General features: G+C 52.8%; 1 pseudogene across 1 annotated transcript in view; it reads left to right on the forward strand.

Moving 5' to 3' along the window:
- Positions 1-26,896, forward strand: part of LOC149523349 (butyrophilin subfamily 2 member A1-like) — a 55,627-nt pseudogene that overhangs the window by 19,336 nt on the left and 9,395 nt on the right. Inside the window, exons 8-24 of the transcript XR_016347162.1 lie at positions 173-199; positions 5,425-5,451; positions 6,406-6,441; positions 7,995-8,021; positions 8,777-8,812; positions 9,600-9,626; positions 10,366-10,401; positions 11,763-11,789; positions 12,507-12,542; positions 14,044-14,061; positions 14,865-14,900; positions 16,820-16,846; positions 19,473-19,499; positions 21,341-21,358; positions 21,961-21,996; positions 22,769-22,795; positions 26,034-26,069. The product of XR_016347162.1 is annotated as a butyrophilin subfamily 2 member A1-like (transcript). The remainder of the gene's footprint in view (positions 1-172; positions 200-5,424; positions 5,452-6,405; positions 6,442-7,994; positions 8,022-8,776; positions 8,813-9,599; positions 9,627-10,365; positions 10,402-11,762; positions 11,790-12,506; positions 12,543-14,043; positions 14,062-14,864; positions 14,901-16,819; positions 16,847-19,472; positions 19,500-21,340; positions 21,359-21,960; positions 21,997-22,768; positions 22,796-26,033; positions 26,070-26,896) is intronic.

Raw genomic sequence — 26,896 nt, forward strand, 5'->3', positions numbered from 1 at the left:
AAGGAGTGAGAAACTCCATGTCTGTGTGTGTGTTGGTGCATGTCATTGATTGGCAGCCCTGATCCTGTCAAACCTTCTGGATGCTCCACTGGGCTGGGAAGCAGCTCAGGGATGTCTGTCACAAACCCACAATGTGTATCTGTGTCTAACACTTTTGTCTTCTGTGTTTCAGAGGCTGAGAAGAAGGCCCTGTTATCAGGTACTTGGCTAAAAACCCTTGTAAATGAGTGTCTGTGGTTTCATAGTGTAAGAAGATGGAAAATCACGACATACAGGGTGTGTCTAAACTACATGGCTCCGTCGATGGCTCTGTCGATGGAGCCATGTAGATTAGGCTGATCGGCAAAGGGAAATGAAGTGGCGATTTAAATAATCACGGCTTCTCTTAAATTTACATGGCTGCCGTGCTGAGCCGACAAACAGCTGATTAGCTGTTTGTCGGCTCAGCGCGGCAGCCATGTAAATTTAAATGAAGCCACGATTATTTAAATCACAGCTTCATTTCCCTTAGCGGAACAAACAAGTCTACATGGCTCCATCAATGGAGCCATGTAGTTTAGACGTACCTACACTGTATGCACCTTAGTGACCTTCATAGTCATCACCTCGGGCCCTAGAAATAGCCAAACACTTCAGAGTTAGCAGCTCAGATTTCAGCCTTAATAACAGAGTGAAGTTAATGGCCTAGCTGATCTCAAGCAAGGTCTACACTGCCCAATGGTTCAGGTTACAGGGCTGAAAATAGCGGCATACCTAAGTGCTACACTGTAACAGCCCCCTGTGGATTCTGTGAGCGTGCACTGAAAGTTTCCTTACTCACATTTCCACAGTCATGTTTGAAGGGGACCAACTAGGTCCTGTTCAGTGGGCAGCTACAGGGCAGGAGGTTGCTGTAAGCTGCAGATTAAACCCCTGCAGGCCCAAGTGTGGGGCTGTTTAAGGAAGCCCTGAATAAGGGGCTCTGCAAACTCCTAGATCCTGCATCTCTGTGGATGCATCTCAGGTCAATGTTGCCAACTGTCTGATCACATAAATGTGCCCTGCCCCTTCCCTGATGGCCCACACCTGCCCCACCCTTTCTCCAAGGCCCTGCCAGGGTTGGAGTGTGGGAGTACTTTGGGCTGAGACTGTGGCAGGGGGTTGGAGTGCAGAAGGAGGGGGTGAGCTCTGAAAGGGAGCTTGGATGTGTGGGAGGGCTCAGATCTGGTGCAGGAGGGAGTGTACATGAGGGCCAGACAGCACTTTACCTTGAGTGGTTTTGAGTCCTAGTCAGTGGCACAGAAGTGCTAAGCCAGGCTCCCTGCCAGCCCTCCCCCTGTATCATTTCTGGAAGCACTCAGCAAAAAACCAAACCAATGGAACCAAGATGTGTCTGAAGGGAACCAGAGACTTCCATCCCTGCCCTTATGAGGTGGTAAAGTAAACGTATTCACCTCTCTTTGGATGTCAGTCTCCAGCTCCCTATCAGCTCACAAACTTGGATCCCGCACGAGCCCCCATCTGTTGGAAACTAAAAATGTGGACATGGTGTAGGTTCAAGCAGGAGGGTTTATTACACACAATGCTGGTGGTGGTGGAGTGCCACCTCGCCACTTGGGCTCAGCGAACACTGCCAAGGAAATGATTACAATAGACTATAAAAGGGAGCTGATGGGCAGAGAGAGAAGGGATAGTGTGGGAGTGCCCGAGCCTCTGGATAGGTTCTAGCAGCAAAGCATCATAAGCCAATAAGCCAAAAAATCTAAGGGTATGTCTACACTAGCCCCCTATTCGATCTAGGGAGGCTAATGAGGGCGACCAAAATTGCAAATGAAGCCCGGGATTTAAATGTTCCGCGCTTCATTAGCATGTTCGAGGCCAGTTGCCATTTTAGAAATTGACTAACCCGAAGTAACTGCCCACGTCTACATGCGGCAGTAAAACGGGATTCTGAATTAAAGCCCAAAATGGAATTAGCTGTTAAACCTCATTCCAGGAGGAGTAAGGTAGTTTCAGGCAGGAGGGTTTATTACACACAACGCTGGAGGAGTGCCACCTTGCCACTTGGGCTCAGTGAACACTGCCAAGTAAATAGTTACAATAGACTATGAAAGGGAGCTGATAGGCAGAGAGAGTAGCAATGGTCTGGGCGTGCCCGGGCCCCTGGATAGGTTCTAGCAGCAAGGCATCATAAGCCAATAAGCCACAAAATCTAAAAGATGACATAGTAACTCTGCCCATGGGTCAGTTTAACACAATTGCTAAACACAAGTATTTGTCCCCACCCCTCCCCCCAAAATGTGCGAGGCGTTCCACTTGGGGTGCATAGGAGTGGTTACGGTGTTTCCCCGATAGGTGACAGGTATGGTCCATGGGTGCTTGTCTAGGGGTACAGAGCAAACAGCAAAACAAAATGAGAAAGGCAGCAAGCAATTACTTAAAGTAAACCGCTGATAGATTTGGTAAGTTGGGCTTGTGAAAGGGGGGCGCTAGCTGTAATTCCTTAGCAACAATTCATGGTTGGCCTTGAGAAGGCGGCTGTTGTTTCTTTCTTAGAACAATGACCCAGATTCTGAGGCCCCTTCCAGGGCTTTGGCCTTGCATCGGTGTGTGAAACTTATGACATGACAATTCAGTTATGGCTCCCTCCCTAACGTTGTGCTGCTTTGGCTCTTTCCTTTAGGGTAAACAGGCAGGCTACGTCTAGATTGCATCCCTTTTTCATTTCCGAAAGATCCCTTATCCTTCTTAAAATAAGGGATAAAGGATCTTTCGGAAAAAGCTTTATTTTCTGAAAGAGCCACGTCTAGACCGGCGCTTTTTTCTGGCAAAGCTCAGAGCCAAAAAAAAGCGGCAGCCATTTTATGCTAATGAAGCGGGGGAGATTTAAATCCCTGCTTCATTACCAATTGCGATATGTCTAATTTGCATCCCTTTTACGAAAAAGGGATGCAACCTAGATGTAGCTGCAGGGTTGCTATTTATGCTCATCCTGTTTCCTACTGAAATCAAGGCTATAGCTGGGTCTTAAGCCAACTGAACAGCAGACCTCTAGAAAGCTTAGCCAGAGACTATAGCTTAAGGGCCTACTGCTATATCAAAGGGCTACTGGCTATTACAGTGGGTTAAAAACCTATTCCTACACTACACTACCCAGTGAAATGGGCTAGCGAAAGGATCTGAGTCCCTGCCCCCACTGCCTTTACCCAGAGTTCTCCCTGATTTCAAGGGCTCCCCGTCCACTCCCCTGTGTGGCAGAGTCCAAATTCTGAGCTCCCTGTGTGCACGCAGCTCTGGTTGTGTCTCTCACTCTCCAGGTGCAATCCCCCACTATCCCAGCCTTGGGCTCCCCAGAACAATCCCAGTGTCCTCGTTCCCAGCCCACTACCACACTGCTACCCCAGCCCTGAGCTCCACAGTCCTGTCCAGTTCTCTCTCCCGCCCCCCAACTCCTACCTGGCATCACCCGCCACATTAGCTTGAGTCTCAAATTAACACGGACTCCAAACCCTCCGGGGTTCTGTGCGAGCTCAGTGAGGAGTGTTCTAACAGCGCCCACAACCCAGTTTTCCCATGGCAGCAGAGACAGGTCCAGACCCACCATTCCAAGGATGGGCAGTAAATCCAGCCCACAGAGCCCACAGAGCCCTTCTCCAGGTAAACACCTGCCTGCTAGTGACCCTAGAGCTACACCCTTGTGCAGATCAGCGTCACACAAGGATTGCATGGCACAGAAACAGGAGGCCTGAGGCTGAGTGACAGGCTGCAGCAGCACAGGCCTTTGTCTGTGGGATACATGTCCCGGTGGGATGCTTCCTGCCCTCATTCCCAGCAGGGCCATACCTCGGGGTGCTGCGCCTGGGGCAATCTGTGGGCTCTGGTTAGTGGCTGATCTGGGCCTAACAACAGTGTTGTCTGACCTGTGCTGTCAGTTCTGAGACCAGTGCCTCTTTGGGTGCATCTGCCCTGCAGCTGGGAGGGACGTTCTCAGCCCAAGGAGCCAGACACAGGCTAGTGCTGCTGGAGCCAGAGCACTAACGTAGCAGGGCGCTATCGATAGTCGTGTGGGTGGGTTCCAGGGCAGGGTAAATACCCAGAGGGTCCAAGAGTTGGTACTTAAGCAACTGGCACAAGCTGCTGTATGTGCTACTCTTGCTATCCTGTTACTTTCAGTTCATTATCTCAAGCAGAGCCAGCACATGCCTGGCTACCCAGGCTGGAAAGCCCCCTCCCAGCTGTGTCATAGACTTACTCAGAGCTTGGAACAGCCCCACTGACCCTATGTCGGTCTCTTTTTGAGGTGCAGAGCAGAGCTTTGGGGTGTATGGCAAATCACACCCCCATACGCCCAAATATGACACTGCTTAGACAAGCCCTGAGCCAGGGGCTGAGCAAACTTCCTCCCTGCAATTCTGTGGATACATTTCAGTTCTGATGTAAAATATCTGCTGTCCCAGTGCTGGGCCTCCTGCCTTGCACGCAGCTCTGAGGTGCCTCTTATGCCCAGAAGCCCACACTCCAAGCCCTGGGTTACCCATGGCGCTGCTCTTGCCCATCGTTCCTGACTCACTACGTGCCTGCGACCCTGGCCCTGTACTTCCCAACCCTGCTCTCTCCCCGCCACTCTGCCCTCCCCCTGCCCACAAATGTAGGAAGATTCCCAATACCAATCCACTTGGTATCTGCTCAGTGAGCTACATTTAGATAGGATCCCCAACCCACAGTGACCTGGGACAAGACCTGAGCCCTTGTATTTTGGGGTGAGCTGTGAATCCAGAGCTGCCCAGCTCCATAGAGTCCTTCTACAGCTAACCACTGACCCGGGAGTTACACACTTGTGCAAATCAGTGCACCATAGGGGTTGCACGGCACAGAAATAAGAGGCCTGGGGCAGGGTGATGGGCTGCAGCTGGGCAGGCCTCTCTCTATGGCACATATTCAGGAGTGATGCTCCCTTCCCTCATTCCCATAAGTGGAGGGTTCAGAGGGTGCTGCCCCCTAGGGCCATTTGTGGGCTCTGTGTATTGGCTAATCTGTCACTTGTCTGCTGCCTATTAACCAGTTTTGTGTGACCTACCCTGTCGGTTCTGAGAGTCCTGGATCACTGGTCATATCTACAAGGCAGGCTGGTAGGTGCTGCCTCATTCGTGTAGCCAGACACACACTAGCTGGGTTTCAGGGAGGGGGGGTATTTAAATATTAGTGCTAGTGGGGTAGCAGGGATAGTGGCTAATTGTGGCCAGTCAAGTATGTGCCTCACAGACCAGGTTCGACTGTGATGGATCAGCTTCCTCCAGCTGCTCCCCGGCTGCCCTGTTTTTTCAGAGCATTGGCTCCAGCAGAGCAAGTCTGTGTCTGCAGGCAGAGGTTTGAACAGAGCCTTGGCACTGTGCTTGGAATGACTCTCACTGACTCCACGATTCTCTCCTCTGCTTCCCTCCCCAGAGTGCTGTGAGCTGCAGGAGAATTTTGGTAAGTCCATCCCCCTCCCCACCACAGCCCCAGATAGAGGCTCCCAGTCGCACTCCGCTCTGAACAGATCCAGAAGCACCAACACTGCAGGGCTGGGCTCAGGGAACAGTTTGAGCTGAAGTCAGAGTCACATTAATCAGCCCAGGCCCACGGCAGCACTGGGAGCTGTGTGCCGCAGGCACTGGTTACCTACGCTCACGTCCAGTTAGATAGACGGGGGCACCTGGCCTTTGGCAACTGAGCACCACCCACCTTGTGCTGATGCAGGAGAAGGGGGCAGCCGCTTTCTTCCGATAAGTGTGTCAGTACAGGCTCTACTGGGCCACTCTTCAAATGTAACTCAGATTTCCATGCTGTAGGACAAGGACAGATCCCAGGTCTGAGCCCCATTATCTGCATGTCCATCCCATATCCACACCCTTGATTTTAAGAGGAATAAGGGATCTTCCACAAAAGGCTTTATTTTCCGAAAGATCCCTGCCTAGACTGGCGCTTTTTTCTGGCAAAGCCCCGAACCGGAAAAAAGCGGCAGCCATGTTCATGCAAATGCAGCGGGGAAAATTTAAATCCCCGCTGCATTTGCAATTCCGACTTGGCTAATCTGCATCCCTTTTCCGGAAAAGGGTGCCAGTGTAGACACAGCCCTGGGATGTGCAGCTCTGATGCTCCAAAGGGCTGTTAAGTAACACAGACAAGGAATTCTCATGCTACAGACGAGCTGTGGATGTCAGAGCTGTAGATGGATCTAGACACGTCTGTCCTCAATGTTAGATTCTTTGCCAATCCCAGGACTTCTGAACATTTGTGTGTCAGTCACCATCAGCTCTGCTTTTATCAAAGCTCCTGACCCCTGCTGTGGGGCTGGCAGTATGGCAGTGGAATCCATCTGTTACGGAGTAAAGAAGATCTCACAGTGCATCTCTGTCTCTAACCCTTTTCTCTTCCCAATTTCAGAGTCCCAAATGAAAGACAATGAGAAGTTAACAGCAGGTACTCGGATACTCCCTGAGAACTGTACATCTGTGCTAAGAAAATGACCATGCACAATGTCTGGGTGTCAGTCATCTTTCTGGTCATTTCTCCCGACCTGGAAACAGTGAAACCCTGCAGGGTTTGCAGGTCCCGTTTCAGTATCATTCCTAATGACCAGTGACTGTTGTGCACAGGGGTTAGTGGGATTCGATGAGGCTCTGGGCAAACTCCTTCCCTGCCATTGTGTTGCTACGGCTCAGTTCTGACCTGCAAAATCCCTGCTATTCCCATGCTGAGCTGCCACATACACAGCTCTGCTAGTTCCCCTCAGAGCCCCCAGCAGCCCTCTGCTATCTGAGGCCTGGTCCATCCAGCTGCAGAGCTGGGCAGGTCACCCCATGTCCTGCCCTGCAGACAGTGGTCACACTGAGCACCTGCCAGCCGTACAATTGCAGGGAACCTGAAGGCAGCGAGGGGCCCCCTGAAAGCCCAGACCTCACCTACCAGGCCTCACCTGCTACTCTTGCTCAGAGCTACCCAGGGCTCTGAACTGTGTCCCCCACCTCAAGTCACCTCACACACAGCCACATACCACGGTGCTATGAGAGAATTGAGCCTCCCGGGGGCCCCAGTGGGAGAAACACTGCCCATGCCCAGGGCTGGAAGAGACCTCAGGAGTCATTGAGTCCAGCCCCCTCCCAAGGCAGGACCAACCCCAACTAAATCATCCCAGCCAGGGCTTTGTCAAGCCGAGACTTAAAATCCTCCAGGGATGGAGATTCCACCCCCTCCTTAGGGAACCCAGCCCAGTGCTTCCCCACCCTCCTAGAGAAATCATTTGTCATAATATCCAACCTAGACCTGCACTCCACATCTCATAAAGCCCTTTCCGCAGAGCAGAGCTCCTTTCTTTCATTGCACACACAGCTACACACTTGTCCAAATCAGCACCCCAGAGGGATTGCATGTCACAGAACTAGGAGGCCTGAGGCGGGGTGACAGGCTGCAGCAGGGCAGGCATCTCTCTCTGGGATGCATGTTCTGGTGTGATGCTCCCTCCCTTCATACCCTGCCATGCCAGCACCTGGGGATGCTGCCCCTGGGCAATGTGTGGGCTCTGTTTAGGGGCTGATCTTGGACCTTGCCTGTTGTTCACTAAAAGCGCCTTTTTTGGGCTGAGCACCTTGCATGTGTCTACACTGTAGCTGGGAGCGAGCTTCCTAGCTTTGGAAGCCAGACACCCACTGGCTCTGCGTGAGTTGGTGCCCTGGTAGCAAAGTGGCCAGAGCAGCAGGGATGCAGTTCAGAGTTGCCATCTGAGTAGCTGCACAGGGTGTCTGAGAAGGCTTCTGATTGAGCAGCCAGCCCACAGCGCTGCCCCTGCCACACCCACATACTCTGCCATGTGTGGCACAATGGACTGGGCAGACTCACTGTCTGCAACTCCACTCACATTGTGAGACTCAGGACCAGAGGCAGTGCCCAGGTTCCACAGATTGGAATAACCCACCTCTGGCCTCTCAAACCTCCCCTTGCTGAACCATCATGGTCTCCCTTTCCTCTCTCCCCAGAATGCCAGGAACTCAGTCAGAAGCTGGGTAAGTCCATCCACCTCCCCATTAGAGCTCCTGGGCAGAGGCTCCCAGTCACACATGATGCTGAGCGAATCTAGAAACATCAACAGCGCAGGGCAGGGCTGAGTGAGCAGGTTGGGATGAAATCAGAGTCACACTAGAGTCACCCCGGTCCCAGCGCAGCGCTATGAGCTCCCTGCAGCAGACTCAGGGTTATTTGCTCTCCTGTGTGGATACAGTCAGGTGTCACCTGGCCTTTCCCAATCCGATGCCAAGCACATTGTTCGGATGCAGGGAAGGGAGCCAGACACTTTCTATAGGTGGCTGCTGCAGCTCAAGTACTGGGCCAATTCTAGAACATGGCTCACATTTCTTTGCTTTGCCACGAAGGCCCAGTCTGAGATGTGAGCCCCAATTGTTAGCCCTGTAGGACAGAGTTAGCCCTAGTTAGCCCTGTAGGACAGAGCATGGGCACCCCAAAGGGCTGTTAGAAATGCAGACAAGGATTTTGCCTGAGACAGAAGGGCTGGGAATGTCAGAGCTGTATCAGGATCCAGATCCATGTCTGCCCTCACGGTTAGATGGTTTGCAAGTGACAGGGCTCCTGCGGGTTGGTGTATATCACTACCTGTCAGCCCCACTGCTCGGAAAGCTGCTGGCTCCTGCTCTAATGATGGGCCTACAGCTGTGGGTGTCTGTAACTAACCAGGGTCATACTGGGGCACAGGACCGCACCCAGCGCAATTCTGCATCTCAGTCTGTTATCTTCCCCATTTCAGTGTCAAAGGAGAATGAAATCCAGCGGCTGGAATCAGGTACATAGATAATGGCTAGTAAACTTGTCTCTGCTTTCACGCCTTAATGTGATAGCAGAATCCCCACACCCATGCATGGACTGCAGTCACTTTGTGATCATCTCCCTCTGCCCTGAAATGTTCACACACTGCAGAGTTTGGCAGCTCACATTTCAGTATCATCCTCAATGGCGCTGAGTGTATTTAATACACATGGATCAGTGAAGTATAGTGAGGGGCTGAGAAAACTTCTACAGCAATTCTGTGACTGTCTGAATTCTGACCTGAAAAACCCCTACTGCCCCTGAGCTGGGATTCCCATGTGCACACAGCTCTGCTGTTCCCTTCAACCCCCACCAGCAGCACCCTGCTATCCCAGCCCTGCACTCACTGTCCCCAGAACCCTGTTGGAAACTCTTAGTCCTGCCCTGCCGCTAGGCTCTGCAATCCATACAACTTTAGGGAACTCCGAAGCAGCCACAGGCTCCCTTAAAGCCAGATCCCACCTGCCAAGCAGTGTGACTGAAATACCAGGGGCAGTGGCTCAGGGGAGCTGCCTGAGTCCATAGCCAGGGCGTCTGGGTGAGTTTGTATTTCAGCAGCTGGCACAAGCTGCTGCACCTAGTACCCAAGCACACTGCTGCTCTCAGGACCCTGGTTAAGCAAAGCAAATTTTCTTCTGCTGGCCCCAGCTGGGAAGCTAGCTCCCAGCTGTCACACAGATGGACCCAGAGCTGGGCCCAGCCACCTGTGACTGCTCAGAATGGCTCATGCTGAATCCAAACTGGTCTCCCTCTTCTCTCCACAGAGAGCCAGAAGCTGAACCGGACAGTTAGTAAGTTCACCCACCTCTCCAGTTGAGGTCCTGGACAAATACTCCCAGCTACACCCAGTGTTGAGCAGATTCTGAAACCCCCACTCCACAGGGAAGGGCTGATGTGCTGTGTGGGGCAAAATCAGAGTCACATTAATCACCCTGGTGTGAGTGCAGCTCTCTGAGCTGTGTGCAGAATGCTGTACGCAGTTATCCGCTCTCACACCTGGTTAGAAAAGCAGGTGTCACTTGCCTTTAGCAGACTGGTGCCAGTCACATTGCTCTGCTTCAGGACAAAGGGGTCAGCTGCTTTCTAGAGATGATGCTGCAGCGCAGCCTCTACTGGGCCATTTCACAAAATGTGGCTCATGTTCCCTGCTTTGTTGCCAACACCAGCTCTCAGATGTGAGCTCAGTTGCCATCCCCAAGTTTTACATGCATTGTGTTGCTTTCATGCTCCCAAGGGCTGATAGTAACATGGGAAGGATTTCCCCTGAGACAGGTGGGATGAGAGTGTCAGAGCTGTAGTGGGATCCAAACTCACATCTGCCCTCATGGTTAGCTGGTTTGCCAATGCCAGGGCTCCTGCATGTCGGTGCATATCACTAAGTGCCTGCTCCACTGCTGGGAAAGCTGCTGGCTCTTGCTCTGATGACGGGATTCTGACTGTGGGTGTCTGTAACTAACCAGGGTCATTCTGGGGCACAGGGCCTCACCCAGCGTGATTCTGCATCTCAGTCTCTTATCTTCCCCATTTCAGAGTCTCAGAAGAATGAGATCGAGCAGCTGAAATCAGGTACCTGGATAATGGCTAGTAAACATGTCTCTGTGTTTTCACACTCTAACACAATAGCAAAATCCCTACACCCATGTATGCACTGCAGTCACTTCATGATCATCTCCCTTTGCCCTGGAAATATTCACACACTGCAGAGCTGGCAGCTCACATTTCAGTATCATCCTCAATGACGCCGAGTGTATTTAATACCCATGGATAAGTGGGATATAGGGAGGGGCTGGGGAAACTTCCACAGCAATTCTGTGACTGTCTGAATTCTGACCTGCAAACTCCCTTCTGTCCCTGAGCTGGGATTCCCATGTGCACACAGCTCTGCTGTTTTCCTTCAAGCCCCACCAGCAGCACCCTGCTATCCCAGACCTGGGCTCACTGTCCCCAGAGACCTGCCCAAGACCCTCAATCCTGCCCTGCAGCTAACGGTTACATTAGGCTCTGCCAGCAGTACAACTGCAGGGAACTCTGAGGCATCCACAGGCTCCCTGGAAGCCAGATCCCACCTGCCAAGCAGTGTGGCTAGGATATCCAACCTGTCAAACATGAGATTGTAAACCAATTCTGCTCTGTGTCTGTTCAGTGACACACATTCAGCCCACAGTGTTCCCCTGAGACCTCAGGATGGGCTCTGACACTGTGTATCTGGTAAATCCAGTCACACGACCCAGGGAGCCCTGCCCAGCTCAGCTCCTGCCAATCACTGACCCTAGAGTTACACATTTCTGCAGATAGACATCACAAGGGGATTGCACGACACAGAAACGGGAGGCCTGAGGCAGGTGACCGGGTGTCTTTCGGCAGGCCTCTCCCTTTGGGATACATGTTCTGGTGTGACACTCCATATCCTATTTTAAGTGATAGTATGTGGGGGAGGGGCTCCCGTGGTGCTATTTGTGCCTAAGTGTTGATCTGGGACCCTGTATTTGATCATTAATAAGAGAATTCTCTGATGTGTCCTGTCAGTTCTGAGACTCCTGGTCATTGGGAGCGTCTCTCCTGCAGCTGAGAACAAGCTTCCCAGCTGGGGGAGCCAGACACAGGCTAGCTCTGCTGGAGCCAGGGCACTAATATAGCCATGTGGCTGGGATATCGGGGAAGTGGCTCAGGGGAGCTGCCCAAGTCCATCCCCAGGGGATCTGGGTGGGTTTGTATTTCAACAGCTGGCACAAGCTGCTGCACTTGGTACCCAGCCACACGGCTGCTCTCCAGCCCTGAGCAAGGGGAGTGAACTCTCCTGTGCCGGCCCAGGCTGGGAAGCTCACTCCCAGCTGCAGCATAGATGGACCCAGAGCTGGGACCAGCCACATGTGATGCTCGGAATGGCTCATGCTGAACCCAAACTGGTCTCCCTCTTCTCTCCACAGAGAGCCAGAGTCAGAACCGGGCAGTTGGTAAGTTCATGCTCCTCTAATTGAGGCCCTAGACAACGGCTCCCAGCCACACCTGGTACTGAGCAGACTCTGAAACCCCCACTCCCTGGGCAGGGCTGATGTGCTGTTTGGGTTGAAATCAGAACCACACTAGAGTCAGCCCAGCGCTAAGAGCTGTGCGCTGTGATACCTGCTCTCATGCCTGTTTAGAAATGCAGGTGTCACCGGCCTTTGGCAGTCTAGTACCAGTCACATTGCTCTGCTGCAGGAGAAGGGGGTCAGCCGCTTTCAAGAGATGCCTGCTGCAGCACAGGCTCTGCTGGGCCGTTTCACAAAATGTAGGCCATGTTTCCTTGCTCTATTGTCAACACCAGCTCTCAGATGTGAGACCCAGTCATCTGCACGTCCAGCCCCTTAATTGTACCTGAGTGTGGAGCTCTGATGCGCCGAAGGGCTGTCAGTAACACGGACGAGGAATTCCCCTGAGACAGACGAGCTGTGGATGTCAGAGCTGTACTGGGATCCAGACCCATGTCTGCCATCAGTGTTGGAAGCTTTGCCAGTCCCAGGGCTCCTGCATTGTTGGTGTCTGTCAGTCACCATCAGCTCTGCTCTCATCCTGGCTGCTGGCCCCTGCCGTGGGGCTGAGAGTGTGGCATTGGAGCCCAGTAGTTATGGGGCACCCAGCATCTGACAGCGCATCTCTGTGCCTTAACCTTTTTCTCTTCCCTATTTCAGATTCTCAAAGGAAGGCAAATGAGCAGTTAACAACAGGTACTTGGCTAATCCCTGGGGACTGTGTGTGTGTGCTAAGAAAATCACCATGCGCAGTGTATGGACCTCAGTCACCTTTCTGGTCATTTCTCCCACCCTGGAAATTGTCAAACCCTGCAGAGTTTGCAGCTCCCATTTCAATACCATCCCTAATGACCAGAGTGGCTGCTGTGCACAGGGGTTAGTGGGACTCGATGAGGCTCTGGGCAAACTCCTTCCCTGCCATTGTGTTGCTACAGCTCAGTTCTGACCTGCAAAATCCCTGCTATTCCCATGCTGTGCTCCCCAATACACACAGCTCTGCCAGTTCCCCTCACAACTCCCAGCAGCACCTGCTATCTCAGCCCTGGTCCCTCCAGCTGCAGAGCTGTGCTGAGCACCCCATGTCCTGCCCTGCAGCCAGTGGTCACACTGAACACCTGCCAGCCGTACAATTGCAGGGAACCTGAAGGCAGTGAGGGGCTCCCTGAAAGCCCAGACCTCACCTACGAGGCCTCAGCTGATTCCTCTTGCTCAGGGCTGCCCAGGGCTCTGAACTGTGTCCCCCACTCAGAGTCACCTCACACACAGATATGTGCCACAATTCTGGGGGAGAACTGAGCCTGCAGGAGAAACACTGCCCATGCCTAGGGCTGGAAGAGACCTCAGGAGTCATTGAGTCCAGCCCCTGCCCAAAGCAATACCAACACCAACTCAATCATCCCAGCCAGGGCTTTGTCAAGCTGAGACTTAAAAATCTCACAGGATGGAGATTCCACCATCTCCCTAAGGAACCAATCTCAGAGCTTCACCACCCTCCTAGGGAAATAGTTTTTCTGAATATCCAACCTAGACCTCCCCACACATATCCCACAAAGCCGTTTCCCCAGGACTGAGCTCCTGTCATCCATTGACCATACAGCTACACCCTTGTCCAAATCGGCACCCCAGAGGTATTTCATGTCACAGAACTAGGAGACCTGAGGCTGGGTGACAGGCTGCAGCAGGGCAGGCATCTCTCCCTGGGATGCATGTTCTGGTGTGATGCTCCCACCCTTCATTCCCTGCCATGCCAGCACCTGGGGAGGCTGCCCGAGGGCAACATGTGGGCTCCATTTAGGGGCTGATCTTGGACCTTGCCTGTTGTTCATTAAAAGGAGCTTGTGGGGCTGAGCCCCTTACATACATCTACACTGCAGCTGGGAGCTGGCTCTGTGTGAATTGGTGCCCTGGTAGTAGATGCAGGGATGCAGCTCAGAGTCGCCATCTGAGTAGCTGCACAGGGTATCCGAGAAGGCTTCTGCTTGAGCAGCCAGCCCACAGCGCTGCCCCTGCTACACCCACGTACTCTGCCACGTGTGGCACAATGGATTGGGCAGGGCCATTGCCTGCAGCTCCGCTCCCATTGTGAGGCTCAGGACCAGAGGCAGTGCCCAGGTACCACAGATTGGAATAACCCACCTCCCGCCTCTCAAACCTCCCCTTGCTGAACCATCATGGTCTCCTTTTCCTCTCTCCCCAGATCTGCGTCAGAAGCTGGGTAAGTCCATCCACCTCCCCTTTAGAGTCCCTGCGCAGAGGCTCCAGGTCACACATGATGCCGAGTAGATCTAGAAACACCTACAGCGCAGGGCTGTGTGGATACAGTCAGGTGTCATCTGGACCTCACTATCTAATGCTCAGCATGTTGTTCTGATGCAGGGAAGGGAGCCAGACACTTTCTATAGGTGGCTGCTGCAGTGAAGGTTCTGCTGGGCCACTGCTACATGGCTCATGTTTCCCTGCTTTGTCACCATGGCCCGATCTGAGATGTGCGCCCCAATCGTCTGCTCCCCCATCCTCTACTTAAACCTGTGGGACGGATCATGGATGCCCCAAAGGGCTGTCAGAAATGCAGACAAAGATTTCACCCTGAGAGAGGGCAGGGAATGTTAGAGCTGTATCGGGATCCAGACCCACATCGTCCATCATGGCAGTGGCGGATTTGGGGCAGGGCGAGCCAGGCGGCTGGCCCGGATCCCATGCTTGCAGAAGCCCCGAGCATGCGCCGTGTCAAAAGGGGGGACCCCGCAAAATTGTGCTGCCTGGGGCCCCGCGGCGCTGCCCTGGGCCCCCTGGCACTCTCATCTGCCCCTGCATCATGGTTAGATGGTTTGCCCATCCCACGGCACCAGTGTGTTGGTGCATACCACTAACTGCCAGCCCCGCTCCTAGAAGTCTGCTGACTCCTGCTCTGATGATGGGACTCTGGCTATGGGTGTCTGTAACTAACTATGGTCAATTTGGGGCACAGGGCCTCACAGCACGATTCTGCATCTCAGTCTGTTATCTTCCCCATTTCAGAGTCAAAGGAGAATGAGATCGAGCGGCTGAAGTCAGGTACCTGGATAACCTGTCTCTGCTTTCACGCCTGAATGTGATAGCAGAATCCCCACACCTAAAGTATGGACCGAAGACACTTTGTGATCATATCCCTCTGCCCTAGAAATATTCACACACTGCAGGGTTGGCAGCTCACAGTTCAGTATCAACCTCAATGGTTCAGAGTGTATTTAGTGCACATGGATCATTGGGGTATAGCGAGGGGCTGGGACAACTTCTACAGAAATTCTGGGACTGTCCCTGAGCTGGGATTCCCATGTGCACACAGCTCTGCTGTTGCCCTTCAGCCTCCACCAGCAGCACCCTGCTATCCCAGCCCTGCAGTCACTGTCCCCAGAAACCTGCTGGAGACTCTCAATTCTGTCATGCAGCTACCGGTGGCATTAGGCTCTGCCAGCCGTACAACTGCAGGGAACTCTGAGGCAGCCACAGGCCCTGCGAAAGCTAGAACCCACCTGCCAAGCATCAGCTGCTGTGCCTTGCTTTGTGGTATGGAGGGCTCTGCATGGTGAATTCCTGCACTGCCTGGAGTCACTGCCTGCAGTCCCCAGCTAGCCCAGCCCCAGGCTTCCTCCTCCAGTCTCAGCTCTGTTCCATCCCTCAGTCCCCACCCACAGCTTCCCTGCTAGCCCAGCCCTCAGCTCCTCTGTCCTGCCCTGATTTCCCCCTTCTACGCTAGGCCTGGGCTTTGAATGAACAGAGCCTCCCCTGCTCTGTAAGGGCTCTGTTCTGTGCACTCTCAGGAGCCCATCAGCCACTTTTTTCCACTAGGAGTGGAGGGGTGGGCAAGAAATCCAGGGCCACTCAGGCCCACAGAGCCCTTCTCCAGATAAACTCCTGCCAACCACTGAGCCCAGAGACACCCATGCATGCAAATGACATCACACGGGGATTGCCTGGCACAGAAATAGACCATCTGAGGCTTCTCTGCAGGGGTACGTCTAAACTACATAGCTCCATCGACGGAGCCATGTAGATTAGTATACACGAAAAAGGGAAATGAATCTGCGATTTAAATAATCACAGCTTCATTTAAATCAAAATGGCCACAGCGCTGTGCCAATCAGCTGATTGTTGACTCAGCGCCGTAGCCTAGAGAGGATGTGCCGACCACAGAACCCTTCGTCAGTAGATCCTGTAAACCTCGTTTCACAAGGCATAAAGGATCTGCTGACGAAGTGTTCTGTGGTTGGCAGATCCACGTCTAGACTGCCGCGCTGAGCTGACAATTAGCTGATCCGCACAGCGTGGTGGCCATTTTGATTTAAATGAAGCCGCGATTATATAAATCTCAGCTTCATTTCCCTTTGCGATCCTGACTAATCTACATGGCTCCGTTGACGGAGCCATGTAGTTTATACACACCATAGGTGATACGTGCTCTGGTGTGAGGCTCTTTCCCCTCATTTCATGCGAGACCAACAGTGGGGCAAGTGCTGCTCCCAAGAATACTTGTGGGCTCTGTGCAAGAGCTGCAGTGGGACCATGTCTGTTGTTCTGACCTTTCTCTGGCCCGTGCTGCCAGTTCTCAGACCCAGGCTCACTGGGTGCATCTGCCCTGCAGCTTTGAGTGAGTTTCCCAGTTCAGGGAAAGACACACACAGTAACGCTGCTTCAGCCAGAGCCCAAACCTGGCAGCACGGCTGGGGTAGCAGGGCCTGCAGCTCAGGGACTGTCCATATATGTAGCCAGGGAGTCCAAGGGGTTTGGCTTGAGCAATCAGCCCAAGTCCCTGTGCACATTGCCCCAGCTGCCCTGCCATTTTTGGGGCACTGGCCTGAGTGGCGATACAGCTCATCCACCTGCCTGAACCCGGAAGCTCCCTCTGGGTAAACCCAAAGGTTGCAATAAGACCGTAGCCCCGTGTTCAACATGACGCACAGTGACCCCCTAATGATCTTGTCTTCTGTCCCCAGAGTGGCAGAGACAGCGTCAGAGGCTGGGTAAGTCCATCCACCTCCCCGTTACAGCCCGTGGGCGAGGTTCCCAGCCACACACAGTGCTGAGCAGGTACAGAAGCATCGACCCTGCATGTCCCGGCTGAGTGAACAGTTTGGGTGGGGTTACCCTGCGCCTGGTTTTTCTTGGTCATGTCCTCGATTTCGCTTGTTAAATCTCTGGCTGGACGGCTTTTATAAATGGCTAAAAATGACCATGATTTCACCCTGCAAATGGGATCAGGGTGGCAGCACGTGCCTGTCAAATGTAATGTTCAGAGCCGCATGCCCAGATGTTTACAGCTGCTCTGAGCACACGCCCCAGCACCTAGTGGGAAAAGCGTGCAACTGCGGGGCGGGTTTGGCTACTTCTATGGAGTTACCACCTTACCCTCAACCCTGCTAGATTATGTCCCCAGCTCTGGGGGAGGAAAAGGGCACTGGGTTAGATCAGGGGGGCAGGGGTTGCCTGACTGTGAAGGAGGGAAGAGGCATTTGGTTAGAGCAGGGGTGTTTGGGGGGTACTTGGCTCTGGGGGAGGGGAAGGACATTGGGTAGAGCAGGAGGCACTGGGGCTTTGTGGCTCTGGGGAAGGGGTGGGTGCACTGGGTTAGAGAAGGGGGGTTGAAGGGGCTGGTTCTGGAGAAGGGCAGGGGCACTGGGTTACAGCAGGGAACTTCTGGCTTCTTTCCTGTCCTGTCATAGAATCATAGAATAATAGGACTGGAAGGGACCTCGAGAGGTCATCGAGTCCAGCCCCCTGCCCTCAAGGCAGGACCAAGCTCCACCTACACCATCCCTGACAGATGTCTATCTAACCTGTTCTTAAATATCTCCAGAGAGGGAGATTCCACCACCTCCCTTGGCAATTTATTCCAATATTTGACCACCCTGACAGTTAGGAATTTTTTCCTAATGTCCAATCTAAACCTCCCCTGCTGTACTTTAAGCCCATTACTCCTTGTCCTGTCCTCAGAAACCAAGAGGAACAAATTTTCTCCTTCCTCCTTGTGACACCCTTTTAGATATTTGAAAGCCACTATCATGTCCCCCCTTAATCTTCTTTTTTCCAAACTAAACAAGCCCAGTTCATGAAGCCTGGCTTCATAGGTCATGTTCTCTAGGCCTTTAATCATTCTTGTCGCTCTTCTCTGTACCCTTTCCAATTTCTCCACATCTTTCTTGAAATGTGGCGCCCAGAACTGGACACAGTACTCCAGCTGAGGCCTAACTAGTGCAGAGTAGAGCGGCAGAATGACTTCACGAGTTTTGCTTACAACACACCTGTTAATACAACCTAGAATCATATTTGCTTTTTTTGCAACAGCATCACACTGTTGACTCATATTCAACTTGTGGTCCACTATGACCCCTAGATCCCTTTCTGCCATGCTCCTTCCTAGACAGTCGCTTCCCATCTTGTATGTATGGAACTGATTGTTCCTTCCTAAGTGGAGCACTTTGCATTTCTCTTTATTAAACCTCATCCTGTTTACCTCCGACCATTTCTCTAACTTGCTAAGGTCATTCTGAATTATGTCCCTATCCTCCAAAGAAGTCGCAACCCCACCCAGTTTGGTATCATCTGCAAACTTAATAAGCGTACTCTCTATCCCAATATCTACATCATTGATGAAGATATTGAACAGTATGGGTCCCAAAACAGACCCTTGAGGAACTCCACTTGTTATCCCTTTCCAGCAGGATTTAGAACCGTTAACAACCACTCTCTGACTACGGTTATCCAGCCAATTATGCACCCACCTTATCGTGGCCCTATCTAAGTTATATTTGCCTAGTTTATCAATAAGAATATCATGTGAGACCGTATCAAATGCCTTACTAAAGTCTAGGTATATGACATCCACCGCTTCTCCCTTATCCACAAGGCTCGTTATCTTACCAAAGAAAGCTATCAGATTAGTTTGGCATGACTTGTTCTTCACAAACCCATGCTGGCTATTCCCTATCACTTTATTACCTTCCAAGTGTTTGCATATGATTTCCTTAATTACCTGCTCCATTATCTTCCCTGGGACAGACGTTAAACTGACCGGTCTATAGTTTCCTGGGTTGTTCTTATTCCCCTTTTTATAGATGGGCACAATATTTGCCCTTTTCCAGTCTTCTGGAATCTCCCCTGTCTGCCATGATTTTTCAAAGATCATAGCTAAAGGCTCAGATACCTCCTCTATCAGCTCCTTGAGTATCCTGGGATGCATTTCATCAGGACCTGGTGACTTGCTGACATCTAACTTTCCTAAGTAATTTTTAACTTGTTCTTTGTGTATCCTATCTTCTAAACTTACCCTCTCTCTGCTTGTATTCACTACGTTAGGCACACCTCCAGACTTCTCGGTGAAGACCGAAACAAAGAAGTCATTGAGCATCTCCGCCATTTCCAAGTTTCCTGTTACTGCTTCTCCCTCCTCACTAAGCAGTGGGCCTATCCTGTCCTTGGTCTTCCTCTTGCTTTTAATGTATTTATAAAAGGTCTTCTTGTTTCCCTTTATGCCTGTAGCTAATTTGATCTCAGGGGTGGTGGGTGTCTGTCCCTAACACAGCTATGCTGGGGCACACGGCATCACAAAATGCCTCTTGTTCTCCAGCTGTTTTCTCTTCCTTATTTCAGATGAGGAGAAAAAGGCCTTTGAATCTGGTAAGTGGCTAAACCCCCACTTGATGTCCATCAGCGCATTCAGCTGCAACATGATAGAAAAATCCCCCGTGTGAAGTATGAACTGATTCACCTTCATGATCCTCTCTCCTTCCCTGGGCAGTAATGGACACAGCAGCCCAGATTTCAGTACCATCCTTAACCATGATGAATGAATTGATGGTATCTTGTCTGGCAGGAATCAGTTATTTCTGCGCTGTCCAATGGCTCAGATTATGGGACATGCATAGAAACGCCCGCCAATCTGCTCCTCTAACCATGCTATGTGGATGCTGTGGGGCTGAGCTAAAAGGTTCCTGGTTTGCTTTCATAAAGGCCTATTTGAAGAAGACTTTCTGAATAGAAATCAGGTCCCACTGGTTCGATCCAGCAGCACTGCCACTGGGCCGTCTCCAAGCAGCACTTTGGTGGGCTCAGCAACTCGCGCACGTTGAGGCCGATGTAAGGGGCTGTGTAGACAACCCCTGAGGAGGGGGTAGAACAAACGTCTTCCCTGCAGTGTCAGTTCTATGTGTCAGTTCTGATGTTCACAGTGTCTGTTCCCATCTAGGAGCTCCCTGCCTCCAACAGTTCTAGTGGCATCCCTCAGTGCCCAGACACAGGCCCCACTATCCAAGCCCTGGAGAAACCTGGAACTACTAGGCTGTGTCTAGACTGGCAAGTTTTTCCACAAAATCATCTGCTTTTCTGGAAAAACTTGCCAGCTGTCTACACTGGCCGCTTGAATTTCCGGAAAAGCACTGACTATCTACTGTAAAATCATCAGTGCTTTTCCAGAAATACTATGCTGCTCCCGTTCGGGCAAAAGTCTTTTTCCGAAAAACTTTTGCGCAAAAGGGCCAGTGTAGACAGCATAGTACTGGTTTCCGCAAAAAAGCCCATATTGAGAAAATGGCGATCGGGGCTTTTTTGCGGAAAAGCGCTTCTAGATTGGCCACGGACGCTTTTCCGCAAAAAGTGCTTTTCCAGAAAAGCGTCCTGCCAATCTAGACGTACTTTTCCGAAAATGCTTTTAACGGAAAAGTTTTCCGTTAAAAGCATTTTCGGAAAATCATGCCAGTGTAGACGTAGCCCTAGTGTCCCATGGAAAAAGGACCTCACTTTTATTCCCGCCCTGAACTCCACCAGCCTGTATTTCCCATTTCTCCCCCAGCCTCAGCCTCACAGGAATGGAGATTGCAAACCCAGCTCTGCTCTGTGTCTGTTCAGTGACACACACTCAGATGGCTCCCACAGTCTACAGTGCTCCCCTGAGACTCTGGAATGGGATCTGACCCTGTGTATCTAGGGGTGGGCAATAAATCCAGAGTCACACGCCCCAGAGAATCCGGCCCAGCTCACCTCTGACCAACCACTGACCCTAGAGTTGCACACTTGTGCAGATGAGCACCACACAGGGATTGTACAGCACAGTCTTCTATGGGACTAACTGGACAGGTCTCTCTGGGATGCATGTTCTGGTGTGATGCTCCCTCCCTTCATTCTCTGCTGTGCCAGTACCTGGGGATGCTGCCCGGGGCAATGTGTGGGCTCTCTTTAGTGGCTGATCTTCGACCTTGCCTGGTGTCAATTAAAAGCAGCTTTCTGGCGGTGTCCGAGAAGGCTTCTGCTTGAGCAGCTAGCTCACAATGCTGCCCCTGCCATACCCATGTACCCTGCCACGTGTGGCACAATGGATTGGGCAGGGCCATGGCCTGCAGCTCCACTCCCATTGTGAGGCTCAGGACCAGAGGCAGTGCCCAGGTACCACAGAATAACCCACCTCCCGCCTCTCAAACCTCCCCTTGCTGAACCATCATGATCTCCTTTTCCTCTCTCCCCAGATCTGCGTCAGAGGCTGGGTAAGTCCCTCCACCTTCCCATTAGAGCCCCTGGGACACACATGCTGCTGAGCAGATCTAGAAACACCAACAGCTCAGGGCTGTGTGAATACAATGTCAGGTGTCACCTGGCTTTTCCCAATCTAATGCCAAGCAGGTAAGGGAGCCAGACACTCTCTATAGACAGCTGCTGTAGTGCAGGTGCTGCTGGGCCAATGCCCACGTTTTCTTGCTTTGTCACCAAGGCCCAATCTCAGATGTGAGCCCCAATTGTCTGTACACCCATACTCTAGTTAGACCTGTAGGAAACAGCCTGGGTGTCCCAAAGGGTTGTCAGAAATGCAGACAGGGATTTCCCCTGAGACAGAAGGGCTGGGAATGTCAGAGCTGTGTCAGGATCCAGACCCACGTCTGCACTCATGGTTAACTCACTTAGATGGTTAGCAAGTGCCAGGGCTCCAGTGTGTTGGTGCGTATCACTAACTGCCAGCCCCGCTGCTGTGAAAGCTGCTGGCTCCTGCTCTGATGATGGGACTCTGGCTGTGGGTGTCTGTAACTAACTGTAGTCATTCTGGGGCACCGGTCCAGATTCTGCATCTCAGTCTGTTATCTTGCCATTTCAGAGTCAAAGGAGAATGAGTTCAAGCAGCTGCAATCAGGTACATGGGTAACCTGTCTCTGGTAAACATGTGATAGCAGAATCCCCATGCCCGTGTATGGACTACAGTCACTTTGTGATCATCTCCCTCTGCCCTGGAAATATTCACACACTTCAGTGTTGGCAGCTCACATTTGACCATCGTCCTCAATGATGCAGAGTGTATTTAATGCACATGGATCTGTGGGATATAGAGAGGAGTTGGGGAAAGTTCTACGGCAATTCTGTGACTGTCTGAATTCCGACCTGCAAAACACCTACTGCCCCTGAGCTGGGATTCCCATGTACACACAGCTCTGCTGTTGCCCTTCAACCCCCGCCAGCAGCACCCTGCTATCCCAGCCCTGGGCTCACTGTCCCCAGAGCTTTGCCTGAGACTCTTAATCCTGCCCTGCAGCTAGTGGTGGCATTAGGCTCTGCCAGCCATACAATTACAGGGAACTCTGATGACCTCCTGAAAGCCAGATCCCACATGCCAAGCAGTGTGCCTGGGATATCGGGGTAGTGGTTCAGGGGAGCTGCCCGAGTCCATAACCAGGGGGTCTGGGTGGGTTTGTATTTCAGCAGCTGGCATAAGCTGCTGCACCTAGTACCCAAGCACACTGCTGCTCTCAGGGCCCTGGTCAAGCAGAGCAAACTCTCCTCTGCTGGCCCTGGCTGGGAAGCTCAGTTCCAGCTGTTGCACAGATGGACCCAGAGCTGGGACCAGCCACATGTGACTGCTCAGAATGGCTCATGCTGAACCCAAACTGGTCTCCCTCTTCTCTCCACAGAGCGCCAGAAGCTGAACCGGACAGTTGGTAAGTTCACCCACCTCTCCAGTTGAGGCCCTAGAAAAAGGCTTCCAGCCACACCTGGTGCTGAGCAGATTCTAAACCCCCCACTCCACAGGGCAGGGCTGCTGTGCTCTTTGGGCCAAAATCACTTTAATCACTCTGGTCCCAGTGCAGCGCTCTGAACTGTATGCAGGATGCTGTATGCAGTTATCTGCTCCCATGCCTAGTGAGAAAAACAGGTGTCACCTGCTGTGACGTAGTGGGGGTGCTGTCTGCTCTGTAACCCAGTTCCCCCCTGTGCTGTGATGTGTGATTCCCACTGACTCGCCCACATGTTGTGATGTAGTGTCAGTTCCTTGCTGGTTTCTATGCTGTGGGCTGTGGGCTGTGGGCTGTGGATGACCCCTACTGGCCTCTGTCTGTGAGCACTAGGTCATGTGGACAAAGACCCAACTGGTCAGACTGGTTGAGGGGTGCAGGGGAACTAAGGAAGCGAGTGTGAGGGGGAAGGGGAGTTGCTGGCTGGGAAACATGAAGGGAACAGCCTAAGGTGAGTGCTGACGGGCTAGGGGTGATGGATCCCTAACCCAAGGGGTCTGAGGCATCCTGGCCCTGACTCCTGTAACTACATCATGTCTATGCTCTGCTGTATCCTGGAGAAGCAATAAACCCTCGATTCTACTAGCTGGCGAAGTCTGTTCCTGCTCCTACAGGGGTGCAGCATCGGGGGAAACCTGAAGCACTGTTATAATGGTGTCAGGAGTGGGATGCGCTGCACCCCGTGGTTGGAGCTTCCAGCAGCAAGGAACAAGGCACAGTAGAAGGAAGGGGCTTGCAAGAGCCAGACATGCTGGAGAGAGAGAGCGAAGCAATTCCTGGAAGTCGTGGGACACTACAGCACTCAGTTGGTGAGTCTACACCCCGGGGATGGGCGGGGAGATGGCCTACGTCCGACTCCTGAAGGCAGACCTTGTGGGGCTGTGCAGAAAGAGGGGCCTGCCTGTGGGGAAAGCAACCAAGGCTCAGTTGCTTGCCCGACTGTAAGAGAATGATCCATCCAGGGGCTTGGATCCTGTCCCAGCGCAGAGCAGCCAGACACCCCGTGGGAGCATCTGCCAGATGAGATGCGGACGGAGGGCTGGAGCCTGCCAGAGAGATGCGGTGCCCACCAGGCCATGTTCTGCCAATAGAGGTTCATCCAGGGCAGGGTCCATCCCAGCAGAGCTACAGCAGCTGGACATTGAGCTGTGGTTGAAGGAATTGGAGGTACAGGACCGAGAGAAAGGGAATCGCACAGAGACTGGTTCTCGGCTGAGCAATGGAGAGAATCACCTATGAAGTGAGCTCAAGAGACAAGGACCAGGCATCTGCGCCCCAGAGAAACAGCCAGGGCACGGGTGGAGCCGGCCCAAAAGGGCCCACATGTCCTCACTTGCCGTTGCTGTGGGCAAAGAGGCCACAAGAGGGCTCAGTGCACCAGGCACCAGGACAGGTCCCAGGACCTGAGACTTTCCAGGGTGAACTAGCTGGAGCTGGGGGGAAGGGCAGGCTGGCCCACAGGCAGGGGTCAGCAAACAAACCTCAGCTCAGAGTGGGGGGAAGGATGCTTAGTGCACCTCCCCTGGGAGATCTGACCCTGTGGAGGCAGATTTCTTGGTGTACTGGGTGGGGGCAGGGCGGCCCCTGCGGAGCGAGTGTCTCGTGCCCCTGGAGGTGGATGGCAGGGAGGTGACGGGCTACTGGAACACGGGTGCAGAGGTGACGCTGGCCTGGCCCGGCCCGAGGTAGTAGCCCCAGACCACATGGTACCTGGCACTCAGCTGACCCTGAAGGGCATAGATGGTACCCCGCTTAAGGTGCCCGTAACTAGGGTACATCTGAAATGGGGGGCCAAGGAGGGATCCAAGGAACTGGGGTGCACCAGCACTTGCCCATGGAATTGCTGATGAGGGGTGACCTAGAGGAGTGGCCAGACAGACCCCACAGGGCCCTGGTCACTACCCGTAGCCAGAGCCAGCAAGGAACTGACACTACATCACAACATGTGGGTGAGTCAGTGGGAATCACACATCATAGCGCAGGGGGGCACCAGGTTACAGAGCAGACAGCATCTCCACTACGTCACACCTGCCTTTGGCAATCTAGTGCCAGTCACATTGCTCTGGTGCAGGAAAAGGAGGTCAGCTGCTTACTAGAGATGCTGCTGCAGCGCAGCCTCTGCTGGGCTATTTCACAGAACGTGGCTCATGTTCCCTGCTTTGTTGTCAACACCAGCTCTCAGATGTGAGCCCCAGTCGCCATCCCCCAATTTTACATGCACCGTGTTGCTTTCATGCTCCCAAGGGCTGATAGTATCATGGGCAAGGAATTCCCCTGAGACAGACGGGATGAGAAAGTCAGAGCTGTATTGGGATCCAGACTCGCATCTGCCCTCATGGTTAGATGGTTTGCCCATGTGTAAGGGGGCTCCTCTCTGTACCCGTTCGGGGAGGTGTCCCCACTTTTCTGTTGCCTTTCCCCACAGTGGGGTTGAGGGCCCATTCCCCGCACCATTATCTTGAACCCTTTCTCCCTCGCGTCACGTATCGACACGTCCGCCATGAGGACCTGCTGTACCTCGGGGCTCGGTTGGGAGAAGGGGGACCCGGGCCCACCCTCTCTACCAGGTCCCAGCCCAGAGCCCTGGGGAGGGATTTATCAAGCTCTCCGCTCCCTGGTGGTTGATGGGATGGTCCCCCACCACAACATGCCAACCCATGGGCTCTAAACCCTGCTCTGGGCTACTTTCTTCCCCGTCAGGGGTTTCTCTCACCCCCACAATGTGTCGTTCTTGTGTTCTCTCCACTCCTCAGAGGGTCCTCCTAGCTCCGGTGCCAGCACGTCTTCCTGGGGTAGCCCTGGGTCGCTGCCGGCTGGGTCGTCACTCCGACCTCCCATCTCAGGGGGCACAGCTGAACCTTGGTGGCTTGCAGTTAGCCCCCTCAGCTCCCTGGGACCCGCCGCTGCCAAGGCCCACCACCTCCCTTTGGGCATGGGGGCCGCCATTTTTAAAGGGGCTTGGCTGACCCGTCACACCATGCCAAGGCTCCTGCGGATTGGTGCGTAGCACTAACTGCCTGCCCTACTGCTGTGAAAGCTGCTGGTTCCTGCTCTGATGATGGGACTCTGGATGTGGGTGTCTGTAAATAATCATAGTCATTTTGGGGCACAGGCTCTCGCCCAGCGCAATTCTGCATCTCAGTCTGTTATCTTCCCATTTCAGAGTCAAAGGAGAATGAGATTGAGCGGCTGAAATCAGGTATCTGGGTAATGGCTGGTAAACATGTCTCTGGTTTCACGCTCTAACGCAAAAGGAAAATCCCCACACCCATGTATGGATTTTGTGATCATCTCCCTCTGCTCTGGAAATATTCACACACTGCAGGGTTGGCAGCTCACATTTCAGTATCATACTCAGTGACACCGAGTGTATTCAATGTTCATGGATCAGTGGGATAAAGGGAGGGGCTGGGAAAACTTCTACAGCAATTCTGTGTCTGAATTCTGACCTGCAAAACCCCTACTGTCCCTGAGCTGGGATTCCCATGTGCACACAGCTCTGCTGTTTCCCTTCAACCCCCACCAGCAGCACCTTGCTATCCCAGTCCTGGGCTCACTGTCCCCAGAGCCTTGCCTGAGACTCTCAATCCTGCCCTGCAGCTAGCGGTGGCATTAGGCTCTGCCAGCCGTATAATTACAGGGAACTCTGATACAACCACATCTGAAATCCAGATCCCACCTGCCAAGTATCAGCCCCTATGCCTTGCTCAGGGCTGCCCAGGGCTCTGCATGGGGTCCTCTTCAAGGCTGATGGGATAAAGTCAGAGTCACATTTATCACCCTGGTCCCAGCGCAAGCTCTGAGCTGTATGCAGCAAACACAGATTTCATCTGCATGGCTGGAAAAGCAGGTGTCATCTTTATTGGTAATCTGGTGCCAGTCACATTGCTCTGATGCAGGAGAAGGGTGTCAGCTGCTTTGGAGAGATGCCTGCTGCAGCACAGTCTCTGCTGGGCCATTTCACTGACCGTGGCTCATGTTTCCGTGCTGTGTTGCCAACACTTGTTCTCAGGTGTGAGCCCCACA

This window comes from Pelodiscus sinensis, chromosome 18 (assembly GCF_052426305.1).
Source record: "Pelodiscus sinensis isolate ZL-2025 chromosome 18, ASM5242630v1, whole genome shotgun sequence".
Taxonomy (NCBI): Eukaryota; Metazoa; Chordata; order Testudines; family Trionychidae; genus Pelodiscus; species Pelodiscus sinensis.